The following is a 15,456-nucleotide window of genomic DNA, read 5'->3' as shown; positions in this document are numbered from 1 at the left end:
AGCATTTTTAAGTTCGGCCTGATTAGATCTCATTTCTGTCCTAGAGATTCTATATTGTCACTAATACTTTTTTCAAGCCTAGCTATTGACTTTATGATTGTTATCCTGAATTCTATCTCTGACATCTTGTGTATATCCATATCCATTAGTTCTGTGGCAGAAGACATTGTCTCAGGTTCTTTTGTTTTTTTTGAGAGTTCCTCCTCCTAGTCATTCTGTCAAGGGATGGTTGAGTAAATGAAAATAGTCCAAAATATCAACCACAACTCAAGGAAAATGCACCCTAGAAAATATCCGAAGTGGTTGGAAACTACCACAGATATGCAAGCAAAGCCAAGATGATCCAAAACAATTTTAAAAAGGGCCATGGGGTGGGGAAGGAGATTATAATCTCTCAGGGTGGACAAAGGAACGTGCTCTGACTGATCTTGATTGATTTTTGGCCTTTGTGTTAGAAGACTCTATATCCCAACATTGCAAAGAAATCAGAACTTATATATATGTGGAATAGAATGAAAAATGGGTTAGTACTATGGTGCATAATCAAGAAAACATAGATGTGAAAAAAAAAGTTAAAAAGCGACTTAACACAAGCTGGGAAATAAGAATCTATTTGAAAAGGGAACAGGGTAAAAAAAAAAAGTGAGAGAGAATGAAAAGAAAAAAAAGAAATGTAAAATTTTAGCTTGAAGTATAAACAAATCCTGAGGGAACACCTGGAGGTCCCTATATTATTTTCCCCTGGTGCTGGAGTTTCATAGTCCTGTGAGAAATGAGCTTATCATTCACCTGTTCTTCCAGTCTGTCTTCTTGGGAAGGGGCCTGCTGCTTGGCTTCTCAGGTGTCTTTGTCTGGGTGAAGTTGCCCTACCCCTTGTCAGGGGGATAAGCTTTATGTGAGCTGATCCTCTGTGTGGCTTTTGTTCCCTGGCGACTTTCCACTTCTCTTTAGAGGGTTGGAGCAAATATGGCTGTGTGGGAATTTATGGCCCAGAACCAAAAGGTCATGGTTCCCTTTGTTCAATAAACCCTCCAGATCAAACCATCTCCACTTCTGTGTGTAGCAGACTCCACCGACTTGCGCTATTGGTGCCTGCTGCAACTCTCCCGGGGGAATCCCAGAGGCCTGCGACCGTCTCTGTGCTTGGTGACTTTGCAATTGCTAGCAGCTGTAGGCTCGCATGTGCACCCTCTTCTGCAGCTCCCAGGTCATGCTGGGTGTTGCCCCAGCGTTCTTTTGGGGGTCACACTGCCCTGAGAGCTGCTGCCTTGTCGTGGGCACAAGCCGTTTTATATCTCCCCTGGGATGTTAAACAGCCCGCACCTTCTAGTCCTTTTCAGGGTGATGAGGCAGACAGTGTTTTCCCTACCAGTCCGTCTCACAGTTTATGGTGACCGGAGCTGAGAGTCCCTTCTGGGTTCACTGACCATAATCAGTCTCCCTGCTCCACTGCTTGGGCACTCTACAGGTTCAGGCTCCCCCATTCTTTCTGAGTCCCTGGAATCCTGAGATCACAACGATCCACCTAGAATTCTGCCCCATTCTTCTTCCCCTGTTCCCTTTTCAGAAAGGTATATCTCACTGGAGCAGATTTCTAAGGGTTCTGATTTTTTGCTCCAGTATTATATCACTTTCTGTTGGCTGGCTTTTGGAGGCTCCCACCTCCGTTTACTTTCCAATATTTCCCCTGAAGAGTCAAGGTTCTGCACCTCCCACCTTGCAAAAAGTAGTCGTTTTTCTTTCTTTTTTTTTTAATTTATTTATTCGACAGAGATAGAGACAGCCAGCGAGAGAGGGAACACAAGCAGGGGGAGGGGGAGAGGAAGAAGCAGGCTCATAGCAGAGGAGCCTGATGTGGGGCTCGATCCCACAACGCCGGGATCATGCCCTGAGCCGAAGGCAGACGCTTAACCGCTATGCCACCCAGGCGCCCCAAAGTAGTCGTTTTTCTGATTGTAGAGATCTAGATAAATCTTCTTACATTTCAGGTTGAATTCGTGTGTGTTCAGAATGGTTTGATAGATATCCAGCTAACTTCAAGGGACCAGATGAAATGAGGTCCCCTATTCTGCCACCACCTTGCCCGCACATACTCTTTTAAATTTAATTATTTTTTTTCCTAACAAACAACAGATACCGTGCTGACCGAAATGTAAAAATGCTCATCTGAGAGTTCTCCCCAAGTTGTAAATATATTAACTATATTTAATAATGCTAACGTATCTACCCATAGTTCATTATAAATGAAATCTAGTTTATCCATCCTCTGACCCCACCCAAGCTCACAGTTCCACTCATTTCACTCCAAGACTTCCAAAATAGCCTCTCTGTTTCATCTCCTAAACCACAGCCATGCCATCTTGCTATCACCACACTAATAATTTCCCTTACAACATCACTTCAAATACCTTACTTACTTCTTGAGAAACTTTTAGGGGTTTGGAATTTCCTACCATCCAAATTTCAATTTTCCAAATCCTATCGGTTCCTTAACATACCTACTATATGCCATATCTGAGCATCCCAGCTAAAAGTAGCAGGGTATCAGTCTGAAAGTCTTTGAGGTAATTTAGATCAACCAACAGTCCCTAATAAACGGTATATCTAGTTGTTGTCTGCTCATCATTGATGTAAGCACTGGCATTTATAGAAAATGTATTTCTAACAAGGCCAATCACTTTTAGAAAATTCTAACTACAACTGCTACCTATTTGATTTTAATTCTAATTCCTTGGCTATACATAACTGATTTTGCTTTTGTGTGTGTGTGTTTAATCAATCTGAAGAGGGAAAACAAAGTAAGACGAAATCAGAGAGGGAGACAAACCACAAGAAACTCTTAATCATAGGAAAGAAACTGAGGGTTGCTGGAGGGCAGGGGCGTGGGGGGATAGGATAACTGGGTGATGGGCATTATGGAGGGCATGTGATGTAATGAACACTAGGCATAAGACTGACCTCTTCTTCTGAAACTATAATATACTATATATTAATTAACTGAATTTAAATTTCATATCCATTCAAAATGGATAAATAAATCTTTGGAAAAAAAAGAAGGATGGAGTTAGAGAAAATAGTATCTTTTATCCATTTTGAAAGAGAGAGCGAGAGAAAGAGAGTTAGTGGGGGAATGGCAGAAAAGGACAGAATCCTCAAGCAGAGTCCCTACTGAGTATGGAGCCTGGTGCAGGGCTTGATCTCAAGAACCATGAGACTGAGCCACCCAGGAGCCCCTATCTCCAACCTTCTAATATCTATTCTTTACAAATGCTAAACTAGCCACAACTTTGAATTATTTAAAGTTAAAAATTAAAAAAAAAACAATCAAAAAACAACCACATAACTATGCAGTGGCTCTAACAGAGTTCAGGCAGTGAAAATGTCTGAAAGATAGATTCTAAAAGGTAGAGATCTTAAAATATTTATATTCTACTGTTTTAGGATGCAAAAATCCTCAATGAAATGCTACCAAACTGAATACAACAATACATTAAAAAAAATCACTCACTATGATCAAGTGGGATTTATTCTTGGGATGTAAGGGGGTTCAATGTTCTCAAATCAATCAATGTGACATCACATCAACAAGTATGAAAGTCATATGATCATTTCAGTACATGCAGAAAAAGCATCTGACAATGTGCAATAGCCCTTCATGATAAAAACCCTCAACAGAGTAGGTTTAGAGGGAACATACTTCAATATAATAAAGACCATGTACGATGAATCCAGGGCTAACATCATACTGAACGGTGAAAAATGAGAGCTTTTCCCTTAAGGTCGGAGACAAGACAAGGGTATCTACTCTTATCTCCTTTATCCAATATAGTACTAGAAGTCCTAGCTATAGCAATCAGAAATCAAAAGGAAGTAAAAGGCATCCAAATTGGTTAGAATGAAGTAAGACTTTCACTATCTGCAGATGATGTAATACTATACATAGAAAACCCTAAAGACTCCATCAAAAAACTACTAAAACTGAGAAAGGAATTCAGACATTTCTCATAAAGGGTTAGTATCCAAAATTTATAAAGAACTTATCAAACTCAACACCCAAAAAACAAATAATCCAGTCAAGAAAAGGGCAGAAGACATGAACACACATTTCTCTGGAGAAAACATACAGATGGGCAATAGACACATGAAAAGATGCTCAGTATCATTAAATCATCAGGAAAATGCAAATCAAAACCAGAATGAGACATCATCTCACACCTGTCAGAATGGCTGTATCAAAAACCTAAGAAACAATAAGTGTTGGTGAGGATGTGGAGAAAAAGAACCGCTCACACACTGTTGTTGGGAATGCAAACTGGTGCAGCCACTGTGGAAGACAGTATGGAGGTTCCTCAAAAACTGAAAATAGAATTACCATCTGATCCAGTAATCCCACTACTGGGTATTTACCCAAAGAATACAAAAACACTAATTTGAAAAGAGATATGCACCCCTATGTTTATAACAGTATTATCTACGATAGCCAAATTACGGAAGCAACCCAGGTGTCCACCAACAGATGAATGAATAAAGAAGATGTGGTGTATACATATATATGTGTGTGAACACACACACACACACACACACACTGGAATATTACTCAACATAAAAAAGAATGAAATCTTGCCATTTGCAACAATATGAATGGATCTAGAGTGTATAAGGGTAAGTGAAATAAGAGAAAGACAAATACCACATGATTTAACTCCTATGTGGAATTTATGAAACAAAACAAATGAACAAAGAAAAAAAAGAGACAAATGAAAAACAGACTCTTAACTATAGACAACTGATGGTTACTGGGGTGGGAGGTTGTTGATGGGAGATGGGTGAAATACATGAAGGGGACGATTAAGAGGACACTTATCATGTTGAGCCCTGAGTAATGTATAGAATTTTGGAATCACTATATTGTACGCCTGAAACTAATTTAACGCTGTATGTTAATCATGCTAGATTTAAATTTTTTTTTAAAGATTTTATTTATTTATTTGACAGAGATAGAGACAGCCAGCGAGAGAGGGAACACAAGCAGGGGGAGTGGGAGAGGAAGAAGCAGGCTCATAGCGGAGGAACCTGATGTGGGACTCGATCCCATAACGCTGGGATCACGCCCTGAGCCAAAGGCAGACGCTTAACCGCTGTGCCACCCAGGCGCCCCTAGATTAAAAAATTTTAAATGTAATTTTAAAAAATACATAAATAAATAAATGTAAATGGTCAAAATGCTCCTATCAAAAGACAAAGGGTGAATGAATGGATAAAAAAATATAAGAACTATCTATATGCAGCCTACAAGAAACTCAGTTCAGACCTAAAAACACATACAGACTGCAAGAGAGGAAAAAAGATATTCCATGCAAATGGTAGCCAGTAAAAAAAACAAAACAAAACGAAGTGAGGTAGCAATACTTACATCAGACAAAAAGACTGTGGACAGAAAGAAGAACAGGAGATAAAGAAGGGCATTATATAATGATATAGGTTATCAATCCAGCAAGGGGATATAACAATTGTAAACATCTATGCACCCAACATAGGAGCACCTAAATGTATAAAGCAAGTATTAGTAGACATAAGGAGAGAAACTGACAGAAACACAGTAATAGTCAGGGGCTTTAATACCCCATTTACATCAATGGATAGATCAACCAGATAGAAAATCAATAAGGAAACAGCTTTGAACAACATATAAGACCAGACAGACTGAGATTTATACAGAACATTCCATCCAAAAACAGCAGAATACACATTCTCTTCAAATGCACATGGGACATTCTCCTGCATAAATCACACGTTTAGGCCACAAAACAACTCTCAATAATTTTAAGAAGACTGAAATCATAGTAGGCTTCTTTTCTGGCCACATTGCTATGAAACTAGAAACGAATAAAAAAAAAACTCGTAAAAACAAAAACACAGGGAGGCTAAACAACATGCTACTAAAAAACTATGGGTCAGTGAATAAATCAAAGAGAAAATAAAAAAATATCTAAAGATAAATGAAAACATAATGGTTCAAAATCTTTGGGACACAGCAAAAGTAGTTCTAAGAAGGAAGTTTACAGCAATCAAGAGACAAGAAAAATTTCAAATAAACAACCTAACCTACAGGAATTACAAGCTATAGGAATTACAAAACAGAGGAACAAATGAAGCCTAATTTTAGTAGACGAAGAGTGATAATAAAGATCAGAGTGGAAAATACAAAACGAAGACTAAAAAAAACAATACAAAAGATCAATGAAACTAAGATCAGTTTCTTTAAAAAGACAAACAAAATGGAGAACCCTTATCAGACTCATCAAGAAAACAGAGAGGACTCAAATAAATGAAATCAGAAATAAAAGATGAGAAGTTAAAACTGACACACAGAAATACAAAGGATTATAAGAAACTACTAAAAAAATTCCATGCGAAATAACTGAACAATCTACAAGAAAGAGATAACTTCCTAAAAACATACAATCTTCCAAGACAGAATCAGGAATAAATAATTTGAACAGAATGATTACTTGAAATGCCACTGAACCAGTAATCCAAAAACTCCCAACAAGCAAAAGTCTAGGACTAGATGGTGTCATAGGTGAATTCTACCAAATTTTGGAAGAATTACTACCTACTCAAACTATTCCCTCCAAAAAATGATGAAGAAGGAATTCTTCCAAATTCATTCTATGAGGCCAGTAAGAGACTACCAAACAAAAATTACAGCCCAATACTACTGATGAACACAGATGAAAAAATCCTCAGCAAAATACCAGCAAAATGCATTCAACAGTACATATAAAGGATCATTTACCATAATCATGAGGAATTTATTCCAGGGATGCAAGGATGGTTCAATATATGCAAATCAATGTGATACACCACATTAACAAAGTGAAGGATAAAAATCATACGATCACTGCAATAGATGCAACTAGCAAACTTCAACATCTGTTCATGATGAAAATTCAGTGAAGTGGGTTTACAGGAAACATATCTCGACATCAAAAGGCCACATATTAAAAAACCCACAGCTAAAATCATACTGACAAAAAGCCAAAAACTTTTCCTCTAAGATAAGGAATTACACAAGGATATCTACTCTCACCACCTTCACTCAACATAGAACTGGAAGTCCTAGCCACAGCAATCACAAGAAAAAAAAGACATCCAACTTTTGTTAAGGAAAAAATAAAACTGTCACTATTTGCAGATGACATGATACTAAACATAGAAAACCCTCAAGACTCCACGAAAAAAAATATCAGAAATGAATTCAGTGAAGTTGCAGAATACAAAATTAATATACAGGAATCTGTTGCACTTCTATACACAAATAATATGTGGCAGAAATTTAAAAAAATCCCATTTATAATTGCACCTAAAATAATAAAATACATAGGAATAAACTTAACCAAGGAGGTGAAAGACCCGTACACTCAAAACTATAAAACACCGATGAAAGAAACTGAAGATGACACAAACAAATGGAAATGCTCATGGATTAGAAGAGTTAAAATGTCCATACTACTCAAAGCAAGCTACAAACTCAACGCAATCCCTATCAAAATATCAATAGCATTTTTCACAGAACTAGAACAAGTAATCGTAAAATTTGTATGGAACCACAAAAGACCCCCAATAGTCAAAGCAATCTTAAGAAAGAAGAACAAGCTATAGGTATCACAACCCCAGATTTCAAGATACCGTATAAAGCTATAATAATCAAAACAATATGGTCCTGCCACAGAAATAGCCACAAAGATGAAGGGAACAGCACAGAAAGCCCAGAAATAAACCCATGCTTATATGGTCTCTTAAACTATGACAAAGGAGGCAAAAATATACAATGCAAAAAATATATATATATATCAGTCTCTTCAATAAATGGTCTTGGGAAAACTGGACAACTGCATGCACGAGAATGAAACTGAATCATGTTCTTCTACTATACACAAAATAAACTCAAAATGGATTAAAGACTGGGGCACCTAGATGGCTCAATCAGTGAAGTGCCCACCTCTTGATTTTGGCTCAGGTCAGGATCTCAGGGTCATGGGATTGAGCCTGGCGTCACGGTCTGCGCTCAGAGGGGAGTCTGTTTGAGATTCTCTCCCTCTCCTTCCACCCCTCCCCCTTCACTTGTGCGTGCTCTTTCTCTCAAATAAATAAATCTTAAAAAAAAAATGGATTAAAGACCTAATGTGAGCCCTGAAACCATAAAACTCCTAAAAGAAAACATAGGCAGAGGGCTCCTGGGTGTCTCAGTCGGTTAAGCAACTGCCTTTGGCTCAGGTCATGATCCCAGGATCTGAGATTGAGCCCCATGTCGGGCTCCCTGCTCAGTGGGGAGCCTGCTTCTCCCTCTGCCCCCCTGCTCATGCTCTCTCTTTTTCTCTCAAATAAATAAATAAATAAATAAAATCTTAAAACAAACAAACAAACAAAAAAAACATACGCAGTAACCTCTTGGACATCAGCCTTAGCAGAATTTTTCTACACCTGTCTCCTCAGGGAAGGGTAACAAAAGCAAAAATAAACAATTGGGACTACATCAAACCAAAAACCTTTTTTACAACAAAGGAAACCATCAACAAAATGAAAAGGCAACTAACTTACTGAATGTGAGAAGATACTTGCAAATGATAATACCCATTAAAGGGTTATATCCAAACTATGTAAAGAACTCATATAACTCAACACCAAACAAACAAACAAACAAAAAAACCAAAAAAACAACTCACAAATAACCCAGTTAAAAGGGCAGAGGACCTCAATAGACATTTCACCAAAGAAGCCATAGAGATGGCCAAGACACAAATGAAAAGACGCCCAACATCACTTATCATCAGGGAAATGTAAATCAAAACCACAATGAGATATCATTTCACACCTGTCAGAATGGCTAGTTCAAAAATACAAGAACTAACAAGTGCTGGTGAGGATGTGGAGGAAGGGAACATCTGTGCACTATTAGCGGGAATGTAAATTGGTACAGCCACTACAAAAAACCATTGGAAGATTCCACAAAAAATTAAACACAGAAATACCATATGACCCAGTAATTCCATTTCTGGGTATTCACCTGAAGAAAACAAAAACAATGAACATCATGAAAAGACACATGCACCCCTATGTTTATTGCAGCATTATTTACAATAGTCAAGATATGGAAGCATCCCAAGTGTCCATCAAAAGATGAATGGATAAAGAAGATATGTTATATATATACAATGGACTATTACTCAGACATAAAAAGAACAAGGTCTTGCCATTTGCAACAACATGGATGAACCCAGAGGGTATTATGCTAAGTGAAATAGGTCAGACAGAATAAAACAAATACCGTATTATTTCATTTATATGTGGAATCTAAGAAACAAAACAAACAAACCCAGAAACAGATTCATACATACACAGAACAAACTGGTGGTTATCAAAGGGGAAGTGGGTGGGGGGGAATGGCTGAAATAGATGAAGGGGATTAAGAGGTACAAACTTCCAGTTATAAAATAAAAATGTCATAGGGATGAAAAGTACAGGATAGGGAATATAATCGATAATATTTTAATAACTTTGGTGGCAGATGGAAACTAAGCTTACTATGTGACCATTTCATAATGTACAGAATTACTGAATAACTATGTTGTACACCTGAAACTAATATTAATATGACAACAATACTTCAATAAAAAATTAATAATTAAAAATCAGTCAATTACTTTATATAAAAATGGTTAAGTTTAATATGTATAAGGAATATACATAAACTTGTATGTCTTTTAGATAGAAAAAATTATTAAAATCAAATTTAAGTAAAATTTAAAGAAAAATTATTTTTCTTACTTAATCTATTTTGAAGATATGAAGTTCCATGTGTATTTTTGCAAATGTAGAACAATAATATTCCTAATTTAGCTAAAATTTATCAAATGCAAATACTCAGAGCTCTTAATAGCTATGTATAAAAGAACAATTAAACAATCAGTTAGGTGACTCAGAACTACCTAGAATAATCTTTCCTGACATATACACAAATAAAGAGGTGACAGCAATTTAAATATCCAACTGTCAGGTTAAAAAAGCATAGCTATGGCTCTAACGGATATCTCCTCTTGAATCATGAAATTAATCAACTGGATTTTTTAAAAATTACTACATACAGTATCGGAAACTAAATTTATTGCTAACTACAGTAATAAGTAATCCGTTACCTATATGATTTGCAAAATTCAGTTTTTCAAGATGAAAACTCTAAAGATAATACTAAAGTTGTTAATTGAAATTATTTTGGAAGATTAATAGTCAAAACTATTTTGGTTGTTCACTTTACATGAGGTCTCAACTTCAGTCAACTTTAAACAACTAAAAATCACTATATGACTATGCAAGACTGAGGTTCGGTTAGTGATCATGAAGTCAAAACTATACAAAGAACAGAACTAAAAACAGTTCATAAAAGTGAAACGAACACTGACAATTTCTAAGTGTTTTTGGAATCTGAGAAAGAGTAAATAAACTGCTGACACTGCAGTGCCATATGCCCTCTGTTCTTGAAAGGATGTTTAGTCTTTAAAAACAATAATAATAAAAGGTAAAAAGTCTTTTTTTTTTTTTTTAAAAGATTTTATTTATTTATTTGACAGAGATAGAGACAGCCAGCGAGAGAGGGAACAAGCAGGGGGAGTGGGAGAGGAAGAAGCAGGCTCATAGAGGAGAAGCCTGATGTGGGGCTCGATCCCATACCGATGGGATCACGCCCTGAGCCGAAGGCAGACGCTTAACCGCTGTGCCACCCAGGCGCCCCAAAAGGTAAAAAGTCTTATCACTTAATGTCACATGGCCAGTAGAATCTTAATTTTCTATTAAAAAATTATCCAGAGGCCACAAACCATTATTATTCACATCAATGGCTGTACTAGTTAAATTTCATGGCTGAGAAAATATGAAGATAACAGAGAAGAAACTTTGAGTACCTTAAATAAATATTACAAAGGGAAGACCTGGAAACTCTGAATCACTGAATCATCTAATTAGATGAAGTAGAAACCAAAAATCCCTAATAGCCTGGTGCTGCCATTCCCACACTCCTTGCCCTCTTGTGATTCCTCACTGAGGCCATGTTCTAGGATCTACCACGGAGTAACAATGACCAGCAATCATAGCCTCTGAAGTAGTGACAGGACCGTGCCCCTTTAGAGATGAGAAAACCCCTTGAATTACTCTTTTCCAAAGGCACCCTCTAAAGGGGTGAGCTGATGAGAAAGACCTACATCCTACCCCATCAGGAATTCTGACTGCTATTTCTGGTCTTCAGCATGCTAGAGGCACCTGCTTATTAGGAGAAGCTCCAAGTTCTGGGGTTGGGGAAGGAGGTGGAAAGACAGCCTTCCTCTGCATCGCTCATGAGTAAATTATGTTTCTCACGTAACAACTAGAGATTCAATGGAGACAGATATGAGCCACTGCTTGTGGACACTGAAGCTTAGTGACCAAGTCTTACTGTAGTAATCACTGAACATGCAGGAAACTTGGAGTGGTTGCATCATGATTTTTCCTATTCTCACAGAAATATCACAAGTAATTTCATAACCTTGAATAATTTAAGATAAAGAAGATAATTTAAGAACAATGTCAGTGCTAACAATTATGTCCAATACATGCTAATCATTGGAGATAATATTAAATTTAGCTAAATTCACTTAAACTAGGCAATGTCACCTAGAACTGCTGATATGTTGGATATACTTTATACTCACATTTTAACTCAAATACAATTGTTCAAAATTTAGGGAGTTCATAAAGCTAGCATATGAGAATTCACAGAAGATATGAAAATGAATGCCAAAAGGCTTATTTTAATTAAATTAAATTCAACAAATATGAATATCTATTGTGCACCACCTTAAAAAAGTGAGTAAGAATAATAATGGAAACTAGATCACATGATTAAGCCTCCTAATGAAAAGAAAATTGAGAAAAATCACTACAAAACCATATAGCAAATACTTGCAAGATAACAAACCAAGGAGTGACCTGCACATTTAGTAAAACTATATACTAATAAACTACCCATCTTCATTCACTTAACATATACAGAGCATCTTCTGTTATGTTGAGACTGTGCTGAACGCTGAATGTAGATATGAAAAAATCAGCCACTGTGCTGAGTCGTCTGAGCACAGAAGAACAGCAACAAGCAGATGATGATAGCTCCTATGTATGAGTGCTACAAGGGACAGAAAACTGCATCAGGAGCAGGAGGGATGGGGAAGACCAACCCAATCTGGAGGTGTGCAAGGAGGCAGGAAGGAAAGCTTCCCAGAGGAGGGAGTGCCTAATTATCAGGGAAGAGCAAGAGCAGAACAGGCATGGGTCTGTCAGGACTGAAGCAGCTCTGACTGCCTGCTGCCTATAGAAGGGATGCCTGAGAGGTACAGGGAAGGAGTGTGAAGCAGGTAACAGACAGCTGCCACATGCCAAGTGTAAGCATTAGCAATGCCTATGAATTTTAGGTTTTAGCCTGAGGGAGAATGGGTCATCCTGAACTGTTTTAAGCAGAGAAGTGACAGATCCCATTTATATTTTGGAAAGATGAGCTTTTCAAAAAGTTAGAAGTGAACTTGAAACAGGCAAGATTGGGTGCTGGCACCAAAAGGAGAACCCTCAAGCATCCTGATAAGAAACAAAAATGATGAGGGGCAGAATTCAGAAATGGGAAAGAGGGGACCTGCAACTAACTATTTGCTGGAACAAGAGGGAAGGGGGGCCTTGGTTGATGTCTTCACCCCTTCCCAGTGTTAGGAGGTCTGGAAGCAGAAAGAGCTGATTTGGAGATGATGAGAAAGTGAAAGTGATGAGCTTACTTTTGGACTTGCTAAGCTGAAGAGGTCTCTGGAATGTTCCAATGAAGATGTCTACTAGGAAGGCTGACAGACCTTGAGCTCAGAATAGAGATTAGACTGCAGACGTCGATGCTGGAGGCACCGGTCAGTCTACCATTAGTCAATGAAATTGCTCAGAGAGAGTCTGAAGACGGTCTGGCAAGAACAGAGAAATATAGAGTCCTGGGCATACCAGCAGTGCAAGGCTATGCAAAGGAAGAGAAACCAATCCACAAAGGAAACTGAGGGCTACCAAATAGCAGTGGGATCAGAGATGCCACAGAAAGTCTCCGGAAGAGGGTTCAACAATGGAAGTACTACAGAAACATGGACTATGAAAAGGAGTGAATGCATCACAGATTCCCAACTACAGCTGACCCTCGAACAATGTGGGGATTGGGTGCTGACCCCCGCACAGCTGAAAATCCACATATAACTCTGACTCCCCCAAAAGTTAACTACTAATAGCCTACGGCTGACCAGAAGCCTTACCAATAACATAAACAGTTGATTAAAACATATTTTATACATTCTATGTATTATACGCTGTATTTTTGCAATAAAGTAAGCTAGAGAAAAGAAAATGTTATTAAGGAAATAAGGAAGAGGAAAAACATTTACAGTGCTGTGCTGTATTAACAAAATCCACATATAAGCGGAATTGCACAGTTCACACCCGTATTGTTCAAGGGTCAAATGCATAGCATCGGAAGTGGCTTCAGTGTGAATAGTCTCAATGGGGGGGGGGGTGAAGGCAGACTTTGCAGGATCAGAGACCAAGTGACACAGCAACACAGATAGCATTAGCATGGACTCTTTGAGGGAAGACAACTTTTTAAAAGCTGGGTTGCAAAGAGAAGAGTGATGGGGAGTTACTGTGGGGATTGTGATTTATAGTTAGGGTGACCACACTGCTGGTTCAGTGCCTAATACCCTAGCCTTACCCCCAGACTCTCAAGAGATTATAAATAATTTGGTTATCTTAAGATGGCTGAAATCTAGAAAATTAGAACCACAAGTAGTAAGTTATAATTATATGCAAGGCATTGAATCAGATGTTATGAGGACACAAATAACTGAAACCATCTGTCTGCAAGACACTTAAAACTTAGGATGTACCTGAATGTGTGCATGTATGTGCACATGTGTGTATGTGTTTGCACGTGCATGGCCTGCCATGTAACAACTCCTTTATTTCTGAATACCTGAGATTGCTAAACTACTTCCACAAAAATTTGGTACAGCAAAACTAAGGCTTTTCTTTTCCCATAAGATAATTTATATACATATACACAAGGGGAAGTGCCCCAAATAAGAAAGGAAAAGTGGTCACTGGATGCCATCCTTCTCAGCCATCTTAAAGAGAAGGTGGAGGCAGGCCAGCCAAGGGAGAAGCAGAAATCAGGCATCGGGCTGGTCCAGAGAGTTCAGCTCTTTGAGTCTAGTTTTTCTAAGACTGGGGAGAAAGGACAGGGCAGTGACATTTAGTTCATCAGCAGCGGTCTAGGAACAGTAGGGGCAATATCTGAGTATTGTGCATTATTACCTTGAGTAGAAAATGAAGAGATTTTATTGAAAAACCCTTTTGAGGGGCGCCTGGGTGGCTCAGTTGGTTAAGCGGCTGCTTTCGGCTCAGGTCATGATTCCAGTGTCCTGGGATTGAGCCCCCTCATCAGGTTCCCTGCTCAGCGGGGAGCCTGCCTCTCCCACTCCTCCCCACCTGTGCTCTCTCTCACTATCTCTGCCACTGTCTCTGTCTCTCTCTCAAATAAATTAATAAAATCTTAAAAAAAAAAGAAAAACCCTTTTGATATCCATCCCTTGGAATTCTGAAACTTTCAGTCACTGCTCTATAAAAATACTTAAATAATTTGGAAGTCTATCAATGTGAAAAGAAATCTCCACATATCTGTTTAAAAACTCTCCCAAAATGGGGCAATAAAAGACAGGTAACAAAAAATATGCATATTATGCTTATGTACTAAAGAATTATAAGAGAGGTTAAAAGGGATTCAGAAAAAAACAATCCTGTCAGGGTTGATGGGAAGAAGACTTGCCAGAAAAAGCGCTCCTTTAAGAGATGGGCTCTGAAGCATGCACAGGCCAGTCAGGGAAGTGATGACCAGGCAGCGAAGACACTAGCCAAGGCACCTGTGGGAGCTATAAAGGGGTCATTGGTGCCGTTACTGAACAAATATTTACTAAGCAGGCATCATGTACCGAGCAGTAGTTTAGGTACTGAAGATACAGAATTCAAGAGGCAAAACTTTTTGTTTGTGAATTTGCAAATTTGTGATGAACTCTTCTGGTGGCATCTTCTCACCTGACCTGATTAAGGATACTGATTATCACTCTTCGTCTAAGTACTCATGTTTCCTTGCAGAAATCCTTGCTGGGAATGTGACATAATATATGGCACGTGCACTATATCTTTCTAAAATCCAAAAATACCGAAATTCCAAAAGTCATATGGGCCCAAGAATTTTGAAAAAGGGACTGTAGATCAAAACCTCCAGACGGTATAGACTGATGATCTTGAGAATGACAATTTATTGTTAAAAGTCATGTTTGTTCACTTAAATTGGTA

General features: G+C 38.2%; 1 protein-coding gene across 6 annotated transcripts in view; it reads right to left on the bottom strand.

The window, feature by feature from the left end:
• EXOC2 (exocyst complex component 2) overlaps nucleotides 1-15,456 on the bottom strand; it is a 608,573-nt gene that overhangs the window by 414,958 nt on the left and 178,159 nt on the right. The window lies entirely within an intron of this gene.

Source organism: Ailuropoda melanoleuca, chromosome 5 (assembly GCF_002007445.2).
Source record: "Ailuropoda melanoleuca isolate Jingjing chromosome 5, ASM200744v2, whole genome shotgun sequence".
NCBI classification, from domain to species: Eukaryota; Metazoa; Chordata; class Mammalia; order Carnivora; family Ursidae; genus Ailuropoda; species Ailuropoda melanoleuca.
This window is presented reverse-complemented; position numbering and strand designations above follow the sequence as displayed.